The sequence below is a fragment of the Nerophis ophidion genome, linkage group LG25 (genome assembly GCF_033978795.1).
Source record: "Nerophis ophidion isolate RoL-2023_Sa linkage group LG25, RoL_Noph_v1.0, whole genome shotgun sequence".
NCBI classification, from domain to species: domain Eukaryota; kingdom Metazoa; phylum Chordata; class Actinopteri; order Syngnathiformes; family Syngnathidae; genus Nerophis; species Nerophis ophidion.
In genome coordinates this window covers 7,529,630-7,550,946 of record NC_084635.1, presented here as the reverse complement: position 1 = coordinate 7,550,946, position 21,317 = coordinate 7,529,630, and the positions used below count along the sequence as shown (strand labels likewise).

General features: G+C 38.9%; 1 protein-coding gene across 2 annotated transcripts in view; it reads right to left on the bottom strand.

Annotated features, from left to right (window-relative positions):
- The window catches only part of LOC133543062 (excitatory amino acid transporter 2-like), a 122,607-nt gene that overhangs the window by 51,544 nt on the left and 49,746 nt on the right, over window positions 1-21,317 (bottom strand). For both annotated transcript variants that reach the window (XM_061887453.1, XM_061887452.1), the window contains exon 2: window positions 18,011-18,143. The gene's annotated coding sequence lies outside the window, so the exon portion shown is untranslated. The remainder of the gene's footprint in view (window positions 1-18,010; window positions 18,144-21,317) is intronic.

The following is a 21,317-nucleotide window of genomic DNA, read 5'->3' as shown; positions in this document are numbered from 1 at the left end:
GCAATGGCTGGTTATGACCCCCATCCCTTTAGAAACTGCTGTTGCCACGTAAACAGGGAAAGTCCAAATAAAAGAGGAGGCGTACAATCTTTCGTCGGAGCGTGGTGAGACTGTACAAAAGAGCACAGTCCAGACGTCTCTCCTCAATTGAGCCAAATTTAATTCTGTCTCTGTTTAATTCCTTGCTTCTTGTCTTGTTTAATAGATGTCAACAGTGTTTGGACCTGACACTCACGTTCACAAATGCCGTGTTTTATTGTTCAATTCAGCACTTTTATTACATACATGCCAAAAATGTGCTAGTACTTGATCTTAGCGTTGCTTTCAATACTGTCGATTATAACATTCTATCAGACCGTATCAAAACACGTATTGGTATGTCAAGTTTAGCCTTTTCTTGGTTTAACTCCTATCTTACTGACAGGATGCAGTGCGTCTCCCATAACAATGTGACCTCGGAGTATGTTAAGGTAACCTGTGGAGTTCCCCAGGGTTTAGTTCTTGGCCCTGCATTCTTCAGTATCTACATGCTGCCGCTAGGTGACATCATACGCAAATACGGTGTTAGCTTTCACTGTTATGCTGATGACACCCAACTCTACATGCCCCTAAAGCTGACCAACACGCGGGATTGTAGCCAGCTGGAGGCATGTCTTAATGAAATTAAACAATGGATGACCACTAACGCTTTGCATTTTAACGCTCAGAAAACAGAAATGCTGATTATCGGTCCTGCTAGACACCGACCTCTATTTAATAATACAACTTTAACATTTGACAATAAATTACATGAAGCGACTCGGTAAATAATCTGGGTATTATCTTCCACCCAACTCTCTTGTTTGAGTCACACATTAAGAGTGTTACTAAAAAAACATTCTTTCATCTCCTACATGTCGCTAAAATGCAAAAAATGTTCCCATCATTATTCATGCATTCGTTACGTCTCGTCTTGATTATTGTAACGTGTTATTTTTGGGCCTCCCTATGTCTAGCATTAAAAGATTACAGTTGGTAGAAAATGCGGCTGCAAGACTTTTGACAATAACAATAATGTTTGATCATATTATGCCTACACTGTGTATACCTTTATATACATATATACCTATATACATACCTATACTGGATCACCTGCACTGGCTTCCTGTGTACTTAAGATGTGACTTTAAGGTTTTGCTACTTATGTATAAAATATTGCATGGTCTAACTCCATCCTATCTTGCGGACTGTATTGTACCATATGTCCCGGCAAGAAATCTGCGTTCAAAGAACTCCGGCTGATTAGTGATTCCCAAAGTCCAAAAAAGTCTACAGGCTTGAGAGTGTTTTCTATTTGGGCTCCAGTACTGTGGAATGCCCTACCAGTAACAGTTTGAGATGTTACCTCAGTAGAAGCATTTAAGTCCCACCTTAAAACTCATTTGTATACGCTAGACCTCCTTTTTAGACCAGTTGATCTGCCGTCTCTCTTTTCTGCCCTGTTCCTGCATGGAGCGTTTTTTTTTAGGTGACCACGGATCAGCCTCCACGTTCGATTTGCGAGCTGTTCCAAGTCGGGACCCAGGAAGGACCACTCCTCTGTGCATCAGTTGGTGACGTCTCTGCGCTGCTGACTTGTCTCCACTCAAGATAATCCCCTGCTGGTCTACTAATGGTCTGGACTTTCACATGAAGTCGGGACCCGGGGTGGAACACTCCTTATGCATCAGTCGGTGACGTCTCTGCGCCCTGACGTGTGGACTATGGACTGGACTCTCACATTATTACCTGCATCTACTCGGGATCAATTGCACTGGTCCCTTCCAGGGTTTCTCCTTGTTCCCATTGTTTTGAGTTTTTCCTTGCCCTGATGTGGGATCCGAGCCGAGGATGTCCTTGTGGCTTGTGCAGCCCTTTGAGATACTTGTGATTCAGGGCTATATATGTAAACTCTGATTGATTGATTGATTGATTGAGTGACATAAGTTGGGTGCTATTGTTTGCTTAGCTATTGTGTAGCTGCAAGTTTACCTTTTGTCAATAATTTGACTTAAATACAAGGAAAGACCAGCATTGGCAACTTCCACACTGTCAAAGCGGGGTTTGTTTTCCGGGAATGCAAAGGATAGTTGGAGCGGGCAAGGCGTGAAGGTCAGGACATATTTATTAATTACTATAAAAAAAGGAACAAAAAGGCGCGCACAAGGCGGGAGTACAAAAATTTGACTAATGAAACAAGAACTTGCACAAAGGCAGAAACTATGAACATGAAGCAAAACTTGTGGCTTGTGCAGCCCTTTGAGACGATTGTGATTCAGGGCTAAATAAGTAAACTCTGATTGGTTGATTGATTGACATAAGTTGGGTGCTATTGTTTGCTTAGTTATTGTTTAGCTGCAAGTTTACCTTTTGTAAATGATTTGACTTAAATACAAGGAAAGACCAGCATTGGCTACTTCCACACTGTCAAAGCGGGGTTTGTTTTCCCGGAATGCAAAGGAAAGTTGGAGCGGGCAAGGCGTGAAGGTCAGGACAAATTTATTAGGACACTTATTAATTACTATTAAAAAAGGAACAAAAGGCGCGCACAAGGCGGGAGTACAAAAACTTGACTAATGAAACAAGAACTTGCACAAAGGCAGATACTATGAACATGAAGCAAAACTTGTGGCTTGTGCAGCCCTTTGAGACACTTGTGATTCAGGGCTATATAAGTAAACTCTGATTGATTGGTTGATTGATTGATAGACATAAGTCGGGTGCTATTGTTTGCTTAGCTATTATGTAGCTGCAAGTTTACCTTTTGTAAATGATCTGACTTAAATACAAGGAAAGACCAGCATTGGCTACTTCCACACTGTCAAAGTGGTGTTTGTTTTCCCGGAATGCAAAGGAAAGTTGGAGCAGGCAAGGCGTGAAGGTTAGGACATATTTGTTAATTACTATAAAAAAAGGAACAAAAGGCGCGCACAAGGCGGAAGTACAAAAACTTCACTAATGAAACAAGAACTTGCACAAAGGCAGAAACTATGAACATGAAGCAAAACTTGTGGCTCGTGCAGCCCTTTGAGACACTTGTGATTCAGGGCTATATAAGTAAACTCTGATTGATTGGTTGATTGATTGATAGACATAAGTCGGGTGCTATTGTTTGCTTAGCTATTATGTAGCTGCAAGTTTACCTTTTGTAAATGATCTGACTTAAATACAAGGAAAGACCAGCATTGGCTACTTCCACACTGTCAAAGTGGTGTTTGTTTTCCCGGAATGCAAAGGAAAGTTGGAGCAGGCAAGGCGTGAAGGTTAGGACATATTTGTTAATTACTATAAAAAAAGGAACAAAAGGCGCGCACAAGGCGGGAGTACAAAAACTTGACTCATGAAACAAGAACTTGCACAAAGGAAGAAACCTTGAACATGAAGCAAAACTTGTGGCTTGTGCAGCCCTTTGAGACACTTGTGATTCAGGGCTATATAGGTAAACTCTGATTGATTGGTTGATTGATTAATAGACATAAGTTGGGTGCTATTGTTTGCTTAGCTATTATGTAGCTGCAAGTTTACCTTTTGTAAATGATCTGACTTAAATACAAGGAAAGACCAGCATTGGCTACTTCCACACTGTCAAAGCGGGGATTATTTTCCCGGAATGCAAAGGAACATTGGAGCGGGCAAGGCGTGAAGGTTAGGACATAATTGTTAATTACTATAAAAAAGGAACAAAAGGCGCGCACAAGGCGGAAGTACAAAAACTTGACTAATGAAACAAGAACTTGCACAAAAGGCAGAAACTATGAACAGGAAGCAAAACTTGTGGCTTGTGCAGCCCTTTGAGACACTTGTGATTCAAGGCTATATAAGTAAACTCTGATTGATTGATTGATTGACATAAGTTGGGTGCTATTGTTTGCTTAGCTATTGTGTAGCTGCAAGTTTACCTTTTGTAAATGATTTGACTTAAATACAAGGAAAGACCAGCATTAGCTACTTCCACACTGTCAAAGCGGGGTTTGTTTTCCCGGAATGCAAAGGAACGTTAGAGCGGGCAAGGCGTGAAGGTTAGGATATATTTGTTAATTACTATAAAAAAAAGGAACAAAAAGGCGCGCACAAGGCGGAAGTACAAAAAGTTGACTCATGAAACAAAAACTTGCACAAAGGCAGAAACTATGAACATGAAGCAAAACTTGTGGCTTGTGCAGCCCTTTGAGACACTTGTGATTCAGGGCTATATAGGTAAACTCTGATTGGTTGATTGATTGATTGACATAAGTTGGGTGCTATTGTTTGCTTAGCTATTGTGTAGCTGCAAGTTTACCTTTTGTAAATGATTTGATTTAAATATAAGGAAAGACCAGCATTGGCTACTTCCACACTGTCAAAGCGGGGTTTGTTTTCCCGGAATGCAAAGGAAAGTTGGAGCGGGCAAGGCGTGAAGGTCAGGACATATTAGGACACATTTATTAATTACTATTAAAAAAGGAACAAAAGGCGGGCACAGGGCGGAAGTACAAAAACTTGACTAATGAAACAAGAACTTGCACAAAGGCAGATACTATGTACATGAAGTAAAACTTGTGGCTTGTGCAGCCCTTTTAGACACTTGTGATTCAGGGCTATATAAGTAAACTCTGATTGATTGGTTGATTGATTGATAGACATAAGTTGGGAGCTATTGTTTGCTTAGCTATTATGTAGCTGCAAGTTTACCTTTTGTAAATGATCTGACTTAAATACAAGGAAAGACCAGCATTGGCTACTTCCACACTGTCAAAGCGGAGTTTGTTTTCCCGGAATGCAAAAAAACGTTGGAGCGGGCAAGGCGTGAAAGTTAGGACATATTTGTTAATTACTATAAAAAAAGGAACAAAAGGCGCGCACAAGGCGGAAGTACAAAAACTTGACTAATGAAACAAGAACTTGCACAAAGGCAGAAACTATGAACAGGAAGCAAAACTTGTGGCTTGTGCAGCCCTTTGAGACACTTGTGATTCAGGGCTATATAAGTAAACTCTGATTGGTTGATTGATTGATTGACATAAGTTGGGTGCTATTGTTTGCTTAGCTATTGTGTAGCTGCAAGTTTACCTTTTGTAAATGATTTGACTTAAATACAAGGAAAGACCAGCATTGGCTACTTCCACACTGTCAAAGCGGGGTTTGTTTTCCCGGAATGCAAAGGAAAGTTGGAGCGGGCAAGGCGTGAAGGTCAGGACATATTTATTCATTACTATAAAAAAAAGGAACAAAAGGCGCACACAAGGCGGAAGTACAAAAACTTGACTAATGAAACAAGAACTTGCACAAAGGCAGAAACTATGAACATGAAGCAAAACTTGTGGCTTGTGCAGCCCTTTGAGACGATTGTGATTCAGGGCTATATAAGTAAACTCTGATTGATTGATTGACATAAGTTGGGTGCTATTGTTTGCTTAGCTATTGTGTAGCTGCAAGTTTACCTTTTGTAAATGATTTGACTTAAAAACAAGGAGAGACCAGCATTAGCTACTTCCACACTGTCAAAGCGGGGTTTGTTTTCCCGGAATGCAAAGGAACGTTGGAGCGGGCAAGGCGTGAAGGTCAGGACATATTTATCAATTACTATAAAAAAAGGAACAAAAGGCGCGCACAAGGCTGAAGTACAAAAACTTGACTAATGAAACAAGAACTTGCACAAAGGCAGAAACTATGAACAGGAAGCAAAACTTGTGGCTTGTGCAGCCCTTTGAGACACTTGTGATTCAGGGCTATATAAGTAAACTCTGATTGATTGGTTGATTGATTGATTGACATAAGTTGGGTGCTATTGTTTGCTTAGCTATTGTGTAGCTGCAAGTTTACCTTTCTTAAATGATTTGACTTAAATACAAGGAAAGACCAGCATTGGCTACTTCCACACTGTCAAAGCGGGGTTTGTTTTCCCGGAATGCAAAGGAACGTTGGAGCGGGCAAGGCATGAAGGTCAGGACATATTTATTAATTACTATAAAAAAAAGGAACAAAAAGGCGCGCACAAGGCGGAAGTACAAAAACTTGACTAACGAAACAAGAACTTGCACAAAGGCAGAATCTATGAACATGAAGCAAAACTCGATAACCGTGACATGAAAAAACAAAACTTACGTGGCATGGCAAGAAGCATAACTATGAACAGGCATGAGTATCAGAGGTGGCATGGCATGAAGTGAGCAGAGGTAAAGTCGCCAGGCTGACTTCCTGGCAACTTTCCGTTTAAATAATAGTGAGATGATTAGTGAAAATAGGTGCGTGAGTCCAAACGTGAAACTAATGGTTGCTATGGTGACAAAACAAGAGAGTGAAAAAGCAGGAACTTGAGTGTCCAAAAACCAAACGGAACATGACTTAAACCAAAACATGATCACAGACATGAATGAATGAATGAATGAAATAAGTTTATTTCGGTCATATAATCAATCAAATCAAATCAATCAACCATTGTGTGTGATCAGTTTTACAGTACATGTTATATGTATACAATAATGCACATTTACACACGAAAGAAAAGAAAAAGAGTGACCAAAAAAGGAATAGGCTGAAGCCAAAGCTTATATTTGCCTATCCTATACCTTCACAGAAAATTAGATTGCCTGGAACATCAACATAAACAAATAAATAAATCAAAAATCAATGGGATGAAAGTAATTGTTAGTATATTTTATAATTTTCAATCATTTCACCTTTCAATGTTTTCTTAAACCTTACCAAAGAAGTGCATGTCTTCAGCTCATCACTGAGCTTCTTCCACCATTTAACTCCTAAAACTGTAATACATTTGTATTTTATATTTGTTCTCGCTTTACCTATTTCAAAAATCGATATCCCCCGTAAATTATAGTTTTCTCCTCTTAAATGAAATAGCCTGAGAATACAAGCTGGAAGGCTGTTGTTTTTTACTTGAAACATAATTTCCATTGTTTTTAAAAACACAATGTCTGAAAATTGTAATACATTTGAACTCATAAATAATGGATTGGTATGTTCATAGTAGCAGGCTTTGTGTATTATTATAATGACCCTTTTTTGAAGTTTTATTATTGTGTCTATGTTTGTTTTATAAACATTTCCCCAAATTTCAACACGATACGTTAAATATGGAAAAATAAAAGAATAATACAACATATGCATGTCTTATTCAGCATGTGTCTTACTTTATAAAGAATAGCAATAGATTTGGATATTTTTCCTTTTATATATTCAATATGCGGTTTCCAACACAGTTTATGATCAATTATTATTCCCAAGAATTTAGTTTCATATACTCTATCAATTTCCACATGATTTAACTTTGATTTTGCTTCACAATTTGTCCTTGCACCACTAAACACCATAAATTTAGTTTTCTTATCATTTAATGATAACTTATTAATATCAAACCATTTTTTTCAGTTGAATTAACTCAACCTCCATTATCCTCAACACTTCCTGACACACACTGCAGGGTCGGATGTCCATTTTGTATTATTTTGTCGAATCCGATCTTTGTAAAATACGTGATTTCCAATGTGAACACAATCTGTGGACAAGACGTCATGCCGTCTAACGCTCTGCAGTGTTCACGGACGTAAACGCGGATTCAACTCTTGTCGGTCTCAGTACTGGCGTATTTGTGGTAATTTCAACGATTTTGTTTAATCAAAGTCTACATTTCCTGAATTATTGCACACGTTCCGGTCGGATGAATGCGACCTGAGCACGGGAGCGTTGACATTGAGTACGCATCGCATATACATCCGATATATTTCAACATACGAAAGAGGCCTGGGTCGGATACGAAAAATTCCAATACGTCGGCCAAAAAATCTGAAGGAGGCCATTGTGTGTTTGTTGGAAGGCACACTTAGATGCAAGACTATATCATCCGACTTCTGCTTTTGCTGATATCGGACCTACACTACAGACCAAAAGATTGGACGAACCTTCCAATTTCAACCTGCTTTCTTTATTTTCATAATTATTTACATTGCAGATTCTCACTGAAGGCATCAAAACTAACTGAAAACCATTTCAGTTGAAGCTCATCGAGAGAATGCCAAGAGTGTGCAAAGCGGTAATCAGAGCAAAGGGTGGCTATTTTGAAGAGACTAGAATATAAAACATGTTTTCAGTTATTGTCTTCATTCATAGTTTCGATGACAATCTACAATGTACAAACCCCGTTTCCATATGAGTTGGGAAATTGTGTCAGATGTAAATATAAACGGAATACAATGATTTGCAAATCCTTTTCAAGCCATATTCAATTGAATGCACTACAACAGGGGTAGGGAACCTATGGCTCTAGAGCCAGATGTGGCTCTTTTGATGACTGCATCCGGCTCTCGGATAAATCCGAACTGACTTCGCTTAACACGATAAGTAATGAATAATTCCACTTGTAATCACAGTGTTAAAAATAACGTTCAAAATATAAAACATTCTCATGCATTTTTAATCCATCCATCCGTTTTCTACCGCACCTGTTCAAGAAGTTGCGTTAAAGGTAAGAAGTGATTTATTTATTATCGGTTAGTGTGGGGCTTGCCCTCCTGGGGGTTCTTCAGACCACCAAGCACCGACATGAGAGTCTGTTTCAGGGTTACAATATTGTTTTATTTTTTAATTAGTCTCTCAGTTGCTATCCAGCAATTGTCTTTTTCTCTTTCGTTCTCGCTCTGGCTCCAGCCCCAACCCCGTCTCTCCTCCTGGCTGCTGCTTATAACAGAGCGACAGATGATTGGATAACAAGGCCCAGGTGGGCCATCTACACACCTGTCGCTGATTTAAAGGCCGATCCTGGCAACACCCCGCCACGCCCCCTCCACATTTAGCTTCAGAATAACAATGTTATTACAAAGAATAAGAGACGTATTATACTCTAGAAATGTTGGTCTTACTTAAAAATGCACGCGTTTAGTTGTGCTCAGTGTTAAAAAAATATTATATGGCTCTTAAGTAAATACATTTTAAAATATTTGGCTCGTTGGCTCTTTCAGTCAAAAAGGTTCCCGACCCCTGCACTACAAAGACAACATATTTGATGTTCAAACTCATAAAACAATAATTAACTTAGAATTTCATGGCTGTTACACGTTCCAAAGTAGTTGGGAAAGGGCATGTTCACCACTGTGTTACATCACATTTTCTTTTAACAACACTCAATAAACGTTTGGGAACTGAGGAAACTAATTGTTTGTGAATTACTTAACATTTTTTGGGAAGCTGCTTTTATACCCAATCATGGCACCCACCTGTTCCCAATTAGCCTGCACACCTGTGTAATGTTCCAAATAAGTGTTTGATGAGCATTCCTCAACTTTATCAGTATTTATTGCCACCTTTCCCAACTTCTTTGTCACGTGTTGCTGGCATCAGATTCTAAAGTTGATGATTATTTGCACAAAAAAAAATGTTTATCAGTTTTAACATCAAATATGTTGTCTTTGTAGCATATTCAACTGAATATGGGTTGAAAATGATTTGCAAATCATTGTATTTTGTTTATATTTACATCTAACACAATTTCCCATCTCATATGGAAACGGGGTTTGTAAATAGTCATGAAAATATAGAACACACCTTGATTGTGTTCAAACTTTTGGCCTGGACTGTATAACCTGGTGTCAGTGAATTGATTAACGTGGACCCCGACTTAAACAAGTTGAAAAACTTATTGGGTAGTTACCATTTAGTGGTCAATTGTACGGAATATGTACTGTACTGTGCAATCTACTAATAAAAGTTTCAATCAATCAATCAATCAAAGTATCAGATCGGGACACCCCTAGTAAATAGTAGGGCTGTGAATCCAAAAATAGATAAAGAGCTCTGATCAATTTCTATAGAACTTAAAAGAGATGTGGTTTTGTTTAATACAATTTTACCCAAATATATAATAAAGTCAAACACAAATAAGGCCTAATAGATAGATTTTGGCATGAATAGGATCTGGGTTCAAATCCAGGCTCGGGATCTTTCTGTGTGGAGTTTGCATGTTCTCCCCGTGAATGCGTGGGTTCCCTCCGGGTACTCCGGCTTCCTCCCACTTCCAAAGACATGCACCTGGGGATAAGCCCCGCCCACTTCCAAAGACATGCACCTGGGGATAAGCCCCGCCCACCTCCAAAAACATGCACCTGGGGATAGGTTGATTGGCAAAACTAAATTGGCCCTAGTGTGTGAATGTGAGTGTGAATGTTGTCTATCTGTGTTGGCCCTGTGATGAGGTGGCAACTTGTCCAGGGTGTACCCCGCCTTCCGCCCGATTGTAGCTGAGATAGGCACCAGCGCCCCCCGCGACCCCGAAAGGGAATAAGCGGTAGAAAATGGATGGATGGATGGATGGAGGATTGCTTAAAATAAATATATATACCGTATTTTTCGGGACTATAAGTCGCAGTTTTTTTCGCAGTTTGGCCGGGGGTGCGACTTATACTCAGGAGCGACTTATGTGTGAAATTATTAACACATTACCGTAAAATATCTAATATTATTGTTTAGCGACTTATACTCAGGAGCGACTTATGTATGAAATTATTAACACATTACCGTAAAATATCTAATATTATTGTTTAGCTCATTTATGTAAGAGACTAGACGTGTAAGATTTTGTGGGATTTAGCGATTAGGAGTGATTGATTGTTTGGTAAACGTATAGCATGTTCTATATCAGGGGTCACCAACACCAGGTAGCCCGTAAGGACCAGATGAGTCGCCCGCTGGCCTGTTCTAAAAATAGCTCAAATAGCAGCACTTACCAGTGAGCTGCCTCTAATTTTTTTTTTTTTTTTTTATTTACTAGCAAGCTGGTCTTTCTTTGCTCGACATTTTTCATTCTAAGAGAGACAAAACTCAAATATAATTTGAAAATCCAAGAAAATATTTTAAAGACTTGGTCTTCACTTGTTTAAATAAACTCATTTATTTTTTTTACTTTGCTTCTTATAACTTTCAGAAAGACAATTTTAGAGAAAGAATACAACCTTAAAAATGATTTTAGGATTTTTAAACACATATACCTTTTTACCTTTTAAATTCCTTCCTCTTCTTTCCTGACAATTTAAATCAATGCTCAAGTAAATGTATTTTTTATTGTAAAGAATAATGAAATTGTTTTAATTTAATTATTCATTTTAGCTTCTGTTTTTCCGAAGAATATTTGTGAAATATTTCTTCCAACTTATTGTGATTAAAATTCAAAAAAATTATTCCGTCAAATCTAGAAAATCTGTAGAATCAAATTTGTGAAGTGAAGTGAATTATATTTATATAGCGCTTTTTTCAAGTGACTCAAAGTGCTTTACATAGTGAAACCCAATATCTAAGTTACATTTAAACCAGTGTGGGTGGCACTGGGAGCAGGTGGGTAAAGTGTCATGCCCAAGGACACAACGGCAGTGACTAGGATGGCGGAAGCGGGAATCGAACCTGCAACCCTCAAGTTGCTGGCACAGCCACTCTACCAACCGAGCTATGCCGCTATGAATCTTATTTCAAAGTCTTTTGAATTTCTTTTAAAATTTTTGTTCTGGAAAGTCTAGAAGAAATAATGATTTCTCTTTGTTAGAAATATAGCTTAGTCCAATTTGTTATATATTCTAACAAAGTGCAGATTGGATTTTAACCTATTTAAAACATGTCATCAAAAAGATATATTTATTGTGAGAAACCATTAAGATAATCAGTGTTTCCACAAAGATAAATATCATTAATTATTTATAATGACATAGAGTTAAAGGTAAATTGAGCAAATTGGCTATTTCTGGCAATTTATTTAAGTGTGTATCAAACTGGTAGCCCTTCGCATTAATCAGTACCCAAGAAGTAGCTCTTGGTTTCAAAAAGGTTGGTGACCCCTGTTCTATATGTTATAGTTATTTGAATGACTCTTACCATAATGTTACGTTAACATACCAGGCACCTGTTGTTCACTATTCTTTATTTATTTTAAATAACCCTTTAAATGTCTATTTTTGGTGTTGGGTTTTATCAAATAAATTTCCCCCAAAAATGCGACTTATACTCGAGTGCGACTTATATATGAATTTTCCTTCTTTATTTTGCATTTTCGACAGGTGCGACTTATGCTCCGAAAAATAGGGTATATATATATATATATTTTTTTTTTTTTTTTTTTCAATCGTTTAAGAATTGTTAAAAATAAGAATTGGGATTATCCTGAAAATCTCATTTATTTTTACACCCCTGGTAAATAGTGATGAGACTTTAAGGTTTTACTACTTACGTATAAAATATTACACGGTCTAGCTCCATCCTATCTTGCCGATTGTATTGTACCATATGTCCCGGCAAGAAATCTGCGTTCAAAGGACTCCGGCTTATTAGTGATTCCTAAAGCCCCAAAAAAAGTCTGCGGGCTATAGAGCGTTTTCCGTTCGGGCTCCAGTACTCTGGAATGTCCTCCCGGTAACAGTTCGGGATGCTACCTCAGTAGAAGCATTTAAGTCTCACCTTAAAACTCATCTGTATACTCTAGCCTTTAAATAGACCTCCTTTTTAGACCAGTTGATCTGCCGCTTCTTTTCTTTTTTCTTCTATGTCCCCCCCTCCCTTGTGGAGGGGGTCCGGTCCGATGACCATGGATGGAGTACTGGCTGTCCAGAGTCGAGACCCTGGATGGACCGCTCGTCGGGACCCAGGATTTACCGCTCGCCTGTGTATCGGTTGGGGACATCTCTACGCTGCTGATCCGCCTCCGCTTGGGATGGATTCCTGTGGACGGGACTCTCGCTGCTGTCTTGAATCCGCTTTGAACTGAACTCTCGGGGCTGTGTTGGAGCCACTATGGATTGAACTTTCACAGTATCATGTTAGACCCGCTCGACAGCCATTGCTTTCGGTCCCCTAGAGGGGGTGGGGGGTTGCCCACATCTGAGGTCCTCTCCAAGGTTTCTCATAGTCAGCATTGTCACTGGCGTCCCACTGGATGTGAATTCTCCCTGCCCACTGGGTGTGAGTTTTCCTTGCCCTTTTGTGGGTTCTTCCGAGGATGTCGTAGTCGTAGTGGTTTGTGCAGTCCTTTGAGACATTTGTGATTTGGGGCTATATAAATAAACATTGATTGATTGATTGATTGATTGATTGACTTATTGGTGGCTTTTGTAGCTCAACTCACAATTTCAGACATATGGCAGTATAGCTTCAAACCACACATTCAACCGCCGCTGACCGAAACGTTTCATCACGCTGCTTCCTCACACCACTGATGCAACAACTCGGGTGTGTTGTGGTGTGGCGGTCTTAAAGCCTCTTGGGACTTTAAAGATCAGCTCTCCCCAGTGCGTCCCTTAAATCTACTGCAGAGTACAGACGTTCGCGGTTACGTAACAGAGCTCATGACCTTCCTGACTTCCACACCTGGATTATAGACTCTGACCAGTGACGTGCAGTCCGGGGAGGCAGGTGAGCAGTATTATATACATTTCCCTAGTTTAGTTATTTGAGGTTTATAATGTACAGTGTATTTTGTCAACAACTGTAAGTGTGTAACGTATTTCTTGTGCTGGGCAATCCTAAAACGACTGCGAAGACGCACTGGGTGAGGCACCTGTTCTCCCGCCTCATGGTGGTAGAGGGCGCTAGTGATCCCAGGGATCATTCTTGCGATTACTCGGCTGCAGAATAAGTGACAACAAGCTACAGTTAGCAAGTCAAGTGCAGCGACTTTTAACATGGAGGATTACATATCTAAAATAAAACAGTTTTCTAAACTGGACTTTCAACCGGAGCAGCAGGTAATAATTAAAGGAAGACCACCGCCGGAGCTAAAAGGTTTGCCTCAGACAGTGATCTCCATCTAGACAGAGAGACTTTTAAAACTGAAGAAAGATAAGGAAGACTTCTATAAACAGGTTATCGAGGCTTTTGTTCAGAAGGAGCGGCGCATATCTAAAATTAAACTGTTTTCTAAACTGGACTTTCAATGGAAGCAGGAGGTAATAATTAAAGGAAGACCAACGCCGGAGCTAAAAGGTTTGCTTCAGACAGTGATTTACATCTAGACGGAGAGACTTTTAAAACTGAAGAAAGATAAGGAAGACTTCTATAGACAATTTATCGAGGCTTTTGTTCAGAAGGAGCGGCGCACAGAGGATTGCATATCTAAAATAAAACATTTTTCTAAACTGGACTTTCAATGGAAGCAGGAGGTGATAATTAAAGGAAGACCAACACCGGAGCTAAAAGGTTTGCTTCAGACGGTGATCTCCATCTAGACAGTGGGACTTTTAAAACTGAAGAAAGATAAGGAAGACTTCTATAAACAAGTTATCGAGGCTTTTGTTCAGAAAGAGCGGCGCATATTTAAAATTAAACAGTTTTCTAAACTGGACTTTCAATGGAAGCAGGAGGTAATAATTAAAGGAAGACCAACACCGGAGCTAAAAGGTTTGCTTCAGACAGTGATCTCCATTGAGACAGGGACTTTTAAAACTGAAGAAAGATAAGGAAGACTTCTATAGACAATTTATCGAGGCTTTTGTTCAGAAGGAGCGGCGCACGGAGGATTGCATATCTAAAATAAAACAGTTTTCTAAACTGGACTTTCAATCGAAGCAGGAGGTAATATTTAAAGGAAGACCAACGTCGGAGCTGTGAATGTGAATTATATTTATAGAGCGCTTTTCTCTAGTGACTCAAAGCACTTTACATAGTGAAACCCAATATCTAAGTTAAATTTAAACCAGTGTGGGTGGCACTGGGAGCAGGTGGGTAAAGTGCCTTGCCCAAGGACACAACGGCAGTAACTAGGATGTCAGAAGCGGGAATCGAACCTGCAACCCTTAAGTTACTGGCACAGCCACTCTACCAACCGAGCTATGCCGCTAAAAGGTTTGCTTCAGACAGTGATCTCCATCTAGACAGAGAGACTTTTAACCTTCCTCTTGTGTTAGCTTTCTGTTACCATCTCTTATGTTAACGGGTCGGTTTTGACCCATGTTTTAAATCAGCTGTAAAATACACTAAAAACAATTATCTATCATCCAATTTGTTTCTCATCTCTTGGTTACCTCGTTAGGCTTCCTTATCCTTGAAAATATTGGTTTTAATATTTTTGGTTTGGGCCATTGGGCCTTTTTTTGTCAGTATACCCCTCGATTTCAATTTTTAAAAATGGTAAAACGAACCTCAAGAGAATCATATAAATAAAAAAAAAGGTTGTTGTGTTACCTAACTATTACTAAGGGGTATTAGAACACATCTCTTAAATAAATGTGTTTTGTTTATTTTTTCATTTTAAGAATTTTAACTATAGTAACATCTATGGTGTTACGGGTCAATTTCGACCCATATTTATTTACTTCAAGAAAAAGGCTAAAAAGTATTTTTTTCAGCAACAGAAATCCAACATCAAACAAACAACCAATCAGGCAAATGAAACCAAGAGAAATAGATTACTAGTTCCAAAACTAATAAAAAAACAAAATCAGAGTGGCAAAAAGTGACACTTTTAGTGTCCGTCTTTTGTTTGTTTTTGTACAGGATAACAAGGTCAAATGAGAATCCACTAAAGCTCACATGATTGGGAGAAGAGCTGGCTGTCAGTGTGTTCAGTTTTGGCTCTTATCATTGCTTTATCATCTTATTTTTATAACCGGGTCGAAACCGACCCTAACAACACCAAGGGCATAATTTCTACCAGAGCATTTTATAATTTAGTGAAAAAAATTTAAATGTTTTATTTTGTTGACAAAGAGGTTCCTAACAAAGTCAAAAAGCTTTGATGCAAAAAAATGTGGTGTTTTTATGCATTTAAAAACTAAAACGGGTCGGTTTGACGAAGGTTAAAACTGAAGAAAGATAAGGAAGACTTCTATAAACAAGTTATCAAGGATTTTGTTCAGAAGGAGCGGCGCATGGACTTCATTTATAAGTAAAGGTAAGACCATAATAAAGTTTTTGTAATTTTTTTTTATTAAATATGCTTTTTTGTGTGCTACAGTTTGTATGTGTTAAGAATGCTGGTATGAGCTTTTAAACATAACCCGTTAACTGCTGCCAATCAAATGGTGAATACGATACGCTTTAGGGTTCATATGTTTAAAATCTGACTGTGATGAAGTCAGTGCCTCACCAGCCATGAAACTCACCGCACGTCACTGACTCTGACAGCATGCAAAATTGCAGATGCTCTTTGTTTGGCTTTAGAATCAAAACAGGGGAAAAGTTCCTCCTTGTTAAGATTATAACCCAGCCGGCAGACAAAATCAAAACAACGTTGAGAACTTGTTGAATTAGATCCTGACATCGAGCAACTCAAACGTAACGTTAAAACGTTTTAATCAATGTTGGGTTCTGACCGTAATTTGAAATTTGGTAATTTTCCCAGCAATATTTTACAAGACAAATCAAACATTGGAACATGCTTTTTGACTAAGTTTATTCAATGTCAGGTTGTGACGTTGATTGGACCATTGAAATTTGTTAATTTCCCAACCGATGAGGTGGCCCCAACTTTGGACATTGTCGTCGTCTCAGTTTAGAAATACAGTGGGGGCAAAAAAGTATTTAGTCAGCCACCGATTGTGCAAGATCTCCCACTTAAAATGATGACAGAGGTCTGTAATTTTCATCATAGGTACACTTCAACTGTGAGAGACAGAATAAGAAAAAAAAATCCAGGAATTCGCATTGTAGGAATTTTAAATAATTTATTTGTAAATTATGGTAGAAAATAAGTATTTGGTCAACCATTGAAAGCTCTCACTGATGTTAGGAGGTTTTGGCTCAAAATCTCACGATACATGGCCCCATTCATTCTTTCCTTAACACGGATCAATCGTCCTGTCCCCTTAGCAGAAAAACAGCCCCAAAGCATGATGTTTCCACCCCCATGCTTCACAGTAGGTGTGGTGTTCTTGGGATGCAACTCAGTATTCTTCTTCCTCCAAACACGACGAGTTGAGTTTATACCAAAATGGATACGTGGATGATACAGAAGAGGATTGGGAGAATGTCATGTGGTCAGATGAAACCAAAATATAACTTTTTGGTATAAACTCAACTCGTCGTGTTTGGAGGAAGAAGTTGCATCCCAAGACCACCATACCTACTGTGAAGCATGGGGGTGGAAACATCATGCTTTGGGGCTGTTTTTCTGCTAAGGGGACAGGACGATTGATCCGTGTTAAGGAAAGAATGAATGGGGCCATGTATCGTGAGATTTTGAGCCAAAACCTCCTATGAGTGAGAGCTTTGAATGGTTTACTAAATACGTATTTTCCACCAAAATTTACAAAAAAATTATTTAAAATTCCTACAATGTGAATTCCTGGATTTTTTTCTTCACATTCTGTCTCTCACAGTTGAAGTGTACCTATGATGAAAATTACAGACCTCTGTCATCATTTTAAGCGGGAGAACTTGCACAATCGCTGGCTGACGTTGTTGCAAAGTCAGTTTTAAAAGGACATGCAGGTATAATCAACATTCGCGTCGACGTCTTGTTCAGGAACATGCCGAGTTCAGGTCCGATCGACGACTTTCCGTGCACTGTGACGGAGAGATTATTCGAGGTGAGGTCCCAAGTCAATCACCCCTCTCTCGGATACGCGGCGCTCCAGCATTAATGAGACTTAAGTCTTTCAAAGAGGATAACATTAGCACCTCCAGCACACAGGTGATTGGGTTATGTAACAGAAAAGGGGATTCCCGGGAAAAGTCAAGGTGCCACCGAGGTGTGCCTGAGACGACTGCAAAGCAGGAGATTATCAAATTGCAATTTACAGATGAATTTTTTGTCTTATCTATCCCATAAACCGAACGTTTTGGTACACACACAGGCGAAATTCGTAAAATATTTTTATTTTGAAGCTGTGCAAAAGGCTCATATATTTAAAAGGACTTTCCAGTGCATCAATCAATCAGAAACTCAATTGTCATAGCAGACAAAAAGTACACCTGATGCATTGCAGCCCTGCAACCACATTTGTTGAAAAATGTTTCAAATAATTTGTCCTAGCAAGTACTGGATCCCAATAATCACTTTAATGCAAAATATTGCAAAAACACTCACCTCTTAATGTCTGATCTTGGAAAGAATCGAAATAGTATTTTTCCACTAAAGAGCGACTGCAACGCCGTCCATCAGGAAAATAAAAGGCCAAAGTCACCTGGCTTGTATGTTGGTAAATTCCAATAAATAGCCTCTGGAATGAAAAAGAAAAAAATATATATATATATATATATATTATTTTTTTTACCCTTTCAGGCATGCAAAATATATTGAGATTGTCAGATGCAGTTGCAGAGACATGCGTAGAAGGTGAAGTGACTATCATGGAGCTCTGAGAGGACGCCAGCAGACAGGAAGGGTGGAGTCAAGCTGCCAAGATTAGTGAGAGGACAAAATCCTCGCCACTGCTTTTATTTTGTTGAAGTCGTTTTTTTTTTTTGTTGTTTTTTCCCCTTCCAGGAAAAAAAAAATTGATAAACAAGCGTTTATCACTCATATCTGGTTGTTCAATGAGTGAAATATTAGGGACCGAATGTCCCTTTGGGACAGAGGACTCTATTTTATTTCTAAGGTTTTATTATTATTATTATTATACCGCCGCCTCTTTGAGCTGTAATTTCACCCCCTTGACGTGCTTCAAGACTCACCAAATTTAACACACACATCAGGACTGGCAAACATTGCGATCTAATCAAAAAACAAGAATCCAAAACTCCTAGGAAAAATACAGACAAAACTGCTTGTAACTTCCGTTAGGAATGTCGTGGAGACATGAAACGAAAACCTCTATGTAGGTCTGGCTTAGACCTAGATTTCATAGACTGACGACCTTCAGCAAAAATCAACAAAAAGTTGGCAAAAACCCCTTCAAAACAAAAGTTTCCTAAAAAATGTCATTTTTGCCTCTTTGAGCTGTAATTTGACCCCCTTAAAATGCTTCAAAACTCACCAAACTGGACACACACATCAGGACTGGCAAACTTTGCGATCTAATCAAAAAACAAGAATCCAAAACTCAAAATTGCGCTCTAGGCGCCTCCTAGGAAAAACACAGACAAAACTGCTTGTAACTTCCGTTAGAAATGTCGTGGAGACATGAAACAAAAACCTCTATGTAGGTCTGACTTAAACCTAGATTTCATAGACTGACGACCTTCAGCAAAAATCAACAAAAAGTTGGCAAAAACCCCTTCAAAACAAAAGTTTCCTAAAAAAAAAATGTCATTTTTGCCTCTTTTAACTGTTTTTGACCCCCTTAAAATGCTTCAAAACTCACCAAACTGGACACACACATCAGGACTGGCAAACATTGCGATCTAATCAAAAAACAAGAATCCAAAACTCAAAATTGCGCTCAAGCGCCTCCTAGGAAAAAAACACAGACAAAACTGCTTGTAACTTCCGTTAGAAATGTCGTAGAGACATTAAACAAAAACCTCTATGTAGGTCTGACTTAGACCTAGATTTCATAGACTGACGACCTTCAGCAAAAATCAACAAAAAGTTGGCAAAAACCCCTTCAAAACAAAAGTTTCCTAAAAAATGTCATTTTTGCCTCTTTGAGCTGTAATTTGACCCCCCTTAACATGCTTCAAAACTCACCAAACTGGATACACACATCAGGACTGGCAAACATTGCGATCTAATCAAAAAACAAGAATCCAAAACTCAAAATTGCGCTCTAGGCGCCTCCTAGGAAAAAACACGGACAAAACTGCTTGTAACTTCCGTTAGGAATGTCGTGGAGACATGAAACAAAAACCTCTATGTAGGTCTGGCTTAGACCTAGATTTCATAGACTGACGACCTTCAGAAAAAATCAACAAAAAGTTGGCAAAAACCCCTTCAAAACAAAAGTTTCCTAAAAAATGTCATTTTTGCCTCTTTGAGCTGTAATTTGACCCCCTTAACATGCTTCAAAACTCACCAAACTGGACACACACATCAGGACTGGCAAACATTGCGATCTAATCAAAAAACAAGAATCCAAAACTCAAAATTGCGCTCTAGGCGCCTCCTAGGAAAAAAACACAGACAAAACTGCTTGTAACTTCCGTTAGAAATGTCGTAGAGACATTAAACAAAAACCTCTATGTAGGTCTGGCTTAGACCTAGATTTCATAGACTGACGACCTTCAGCAAAAATCAACAAAAAGTTGGCAAAAACCCCTTCAAAACAAAAGTTTCCTAAAAAATGTAATTTTTGCCTCTTTGAGCTGTAATTTGACCCACTTAAAATGCTTCAAAACTCACCAAACTGGATACACACATCAGGACTGGCAAACATTGCGAGCTAATCAAAAAACAAGAATCCAAAACTCAAAATTGCGCTCAAGCGCCTCCTAGGAAAAAAACACAGACAAAACTGCTTGTAACTTCCGTTAGAAATGTCGTAGAGACATTAAACAAAAACCTCTATGTAGGTCTGACTTAGACCTAGATTTCATAGACTGACGACCTTCAGCAAAAATCAACAAAAAGTTGGCAAAAACCCCTTCAAAACAAAAGTTTCCTAAAAAATGTCATTTTTGCCTCTTTGAGCTGTAATTTGACCCCCTTAACATGCTTCAAAACTCACCAAACTGGATACACACATCAGGACTGGCAAACATTGCGATCTAATCAAAAAACAAGAATCCAAAACTCAAAATTGCGCTCTAGGCGCCTCCTAGGAAAAAACACGGACAAAACTGCTTGTAACTTCCGTTAGGAATGTCGTGGAGACATGAAACAAAAACCTCTATGTAGGTCTGGCTTAGACCTAGATTTCATAGACTGACGACCTTCAGAAAAAATCAACAAAAAGTTGGCAAAAACCCCTTCAAAACAAAAGTTTCCTAAAAAATGTCATTTTTGCCTCTTTGAGCTGTAATTTGACCCCCTTAACATGCTTCAAAACTCACCAAACTGGATACACACATCAGGACTGGCAAACATTGCGATCTAATCAAAAAACAAGAATCCAAAACTCAAAATTGCGCTCTAGGCGCCTCCTAGGAAAAAACACGGACAAAACTGCTTGTAACTTCCGTTAGGAATGTCGTGGAGACATGAAACAAAAACCTCTATGTAGGTCTGGCTTAGACCTAGATTTCATAGACTGACGACCTTCAGAAAAAATCAACAAAAAGTTGGCAAAAACCCCTTCAAAACAAAAGTTTCCTAAAAAATGTCATTTTTGCCTCTTTGAGCTGTAATTTGACCCCCTTAACATGCTTCAAAACTCACCAAACTGGATACACACATCAGGACTGGCAAACATTGCGATCTAATCAAAAAACAAGAATCCAAAACTCAAAATTGCGCTCTAGGCGCCTCCTAGGAAAAAAACACAGACAAAACTGCTTGTAACTTCCGTTAGAAATGT